This window comes from Buceros rhinoceros, unplaced genomic scaffold, assembly GCF_000710305.1.
Source record: "Buceros rhinoceros silvestris isolate BGI_N320 unplaced genomic scaffold, ASM71030v1 scaffold18792, whole genome shotgun sequence".
In the NCBI taxonomy this organism is placed as follows: Eukaryota; Metazoa; Chordata; class Aves; order Bucerotiformes; family Bucerotidae; genus Buceros; species Buceros rhinoceros.
Window position 1 is genome coordinate 10,369 of NW_010399676.1, and position 3,464 is coordinate 13,832.

Consider the following 3,464-nt stretch of genomic DNA (forward strand, 5'->3'; position numbering starts at 1 on the left):
ATTTGTTATAAAAAAGTAGTTCTGAATTCTGCAATTTAAGTAATGATGAAATTCATTCACATTTAAGCAGGCTTGCAGTGAACATATTTTTTTCCCCTTCCATTTGCTTTTCAAGCTGTGGCCACAAGCGATACTTCAGCAGTATTTCTACAGGCTCACACGGGTGGGCTGGGGTCTGGAGCAGTGACACTTTGCCAATGCACCTTGAGGCAGAACTTAACAGCAGGATGTTGTGTGCAACACAGCACGTGCCACACCTCTGTGCAGTAGGGGGAGGGTTTTTTAAATGATGGGTGCAATGTTTGGGTTTTTTTTTTAAAAAAAACAGACTATGCTTAAATGTTTTTGGAAACTGTCAATTAGCTGTTTTTCAGTTTGTAGTCGTAACTAATATTCCCTCTCCCTCTGCTTTTAATCTGCGAGCATGTAGATGGAGACTTTATTTTTCAGCATCTCAAAGCAAATCTCTTAAACTAATGATAGCAAAACTTGCCACTTCCGTGGAATAAAATCTGTAGGACCTCTGGTCTTGGCATGACGTGGTGATCCATCCAATCGGAGAGCTCCGATTTTCCCTGATAGCAAGACTTGCTTTAAGTTTTTTTTTAACTGTTTTGGTGTTCAGTTTTTTTCATTAAATGTGGTTATTTTACTGGTCCCTGCTTTTTATTATGTCAAAGTTTTGAACAAAAATAATCATTTGCTTACAAGACAAATACCCAAAGCTTACCTGAGGTGAATAACAAAAGTGACAAAGCCAGGCTGTAACAGAGCACTAGTACATACCTGCCTTGTAGGCATGATGATCAGTGGAGGAAGGTTTGGGATCTCTGCTTCTAATTCTAATTTCACCTCCTCTGCGTTTCTCTCTCGAAGGACTCATGTTCCACTGTTACTGAGAAGTGGTTTTGCCCTCACCATTTGTTATTCTGCAGTTCTTTCTACTCCTGGAGCCTTCTTGGCTTCGCACATTTAAGCTTGCCCACCAGCACATGCACACCATGCAGAACTGAACTTGGCACCATTAGTGCAGCTCCAGGACAAACCATGTATGAAAGGAAGGAGGAAAAACTTGTTCTCTCCAACGAGCTGCTGCACACATGCATGCCCTCATGGGCCCCCACATGACACAGTGTACGTCCATTAAAACATCTCGTGCTGTATCAGCACAGGCTGTAAAGTACTGGTTAGTCACCCAACTGGCCTGGATGTCTGTCGCAGTCTGGAGCGCAATGACAGTTCAGCTATCACTCCCCATGAGCCATCTCTCCATGTGGCTGATGGCAACGGGTGCACGCACAGCGACAGCACCAAGAATTACACCCTTGGGAGCCCGGAGTCGGAGCCACCACAACACATGTGATATGATTGTTCCCACCTAGAAAAACTGTTCGAAGGGTCATACATGTGTGTGTGTCTGAGCAAATGCGGTAAGAGCAAATAAGGATTTAAATGAGCAAAGCCCTGCCTATGATTTGTAGCTGTATAAAAACCCCCCACAAACCAAACAAATCAAAATCCCCTCTCCACCCCCACATTAATCTCTCTTCTCCTCTTTCATGTGCTCATAAATCTGTCCTTGGTATTGCAGTGGCTTGTTTTCAGCACAGCTAAGTTTGTCCCTGTGCAGTATTTCAAGTAAAGCAATTTAATGCACCATTGGCTAAATGCTGACAAACTTACTTTGAATTCAGTAGGAGGTAAGGACTGAGCAAAATCTCAGCGACGACTTTGGCATAGCATCCTGAGACACTCACATCCTGGCAGATTAGTGGGAGCTATTTACCTACGTGGGTCTGTGTCATGCTCTGCATGAAAACCATTTTAACATTTTGTTGTATTGAAACAGCTTCACTGAGGCACTTTCTTAGTTTTCATTTGTTAAGCTTCGTGCTTGGCCCTGCACAAAGCGTGGCCTCTTTGCAACATCAGCCAGGGACACGTTATTCGCTGCTGACCTATATCTGTGCATTACTGAGAATCATATGAGATATACAGATTTATTCTTTATTTTGCAGCAGATACATACCATTGGTGGGTGCACATACACTACAGCTGTGTTCAAGTGTGGTCTCACATCACTCAGTTTGGGCTGTGGAAATATCCACAAAGTACACAGGCCTATAGCCAGCAGCTTTTCAATGGCAATATAATTAGGTTACTTAAATACCATCCCTCCCCGGGAGCACGGGAAACCTCAGCTCCGTCCTCTGCACATGTCCGAAGGTCACCAGCAGCAATCACTACTCAAGTCAGGTGAAGTGCCACTTCAGGGTGTTGTTTCTACTTCAGCATCACTTGGATGTGTCTGATCCTCCCTGGAACCTCAGCTCCTCCAAACAAGCAGCTAGGTTATGGCATTAGCACTGGGTACAGGGACAGTATGTGCCATCAGAGCTCCTTGATTGGGAAAGGTCGGTGCTCCTGGCCCCGCCGTGGTCCAATACCTCAATTCTCTTTTAGTATCTCTCTTTGGGGGGATCCTCTGGGAACCCAACTCCAGGGAGTGGGGAGGAGAGAGATGAGCATCCATACATTGAAGTCAATCTTTAAAGCTACCTGCCATTGCTGACAGTTGAGGTTAAGAAGAGGCAGTATAGGTTAGCTACACTGTCACAGGTTTCCTGGCAGGTGCACATGCAACTACATGCTGATCTACCTCTGCTTTGATGGATCAGAGGTGATGGATGAAGACAGAGCTTTGCTGTCCTCAGCTATGGATGGCAGAGCTCACCTCTGGCATCTGGCTGAAGAGCACACAGGTAACTAACACTAATGGCTAAGCACCCTAATGGCATACAGCAGATGCACAGAGAAGAAATACCTGCAGAAAGCAACTGTAGTCTTTCCTGATCACCCTACTGCTGGAACCATGGACAGGCAAGACCCTACCAAACAGATTCATGGGCTGCATTTCTGCCTTGCATCTTCTGTTTTAATCTTCATTTGTATTTTAAATCACTAGGGGCTACATTTGAATGACAGGATGGAGTTTCTTCATTCCACATACATCCTGAGGAGTAAGAACATGGTCAAACAAATTTAAAATTGACTTTGTTCAGCCAGAAGAACTAGAAGCCAGCTTTTACGACACTTCAAAATTTGAAGATGCAGATGTTTTACTATGCCTGTGTCCCGGTTTGAGCTAAACTTCCTGGTTTGAGCTGAAACTTCCTTGTTTTGGTTAATAGACAAATAGCAATTATTCCATGCAAGTGTGATGACCCCACATTTAATTGGTTAAGGGGGTCAAGTGGAACCTTACATGGGGAGCCTTTAAAGCAGAAGGCCAGGGGAGGAGTGGTCCTCTCTCTCCTTCTGGACTCGCTGCACGGAGTGTTCCTGCCGTGGACCTGCTGGCAGACGTCCAGGCCCGACCGGAGCCGACCCAGCGAGCGACCAGCCCGAGGCTTGAGGGCTGGCATCCCCCAGATGGCCCTTCCAGCTCCTGGGCAGGAGCACGC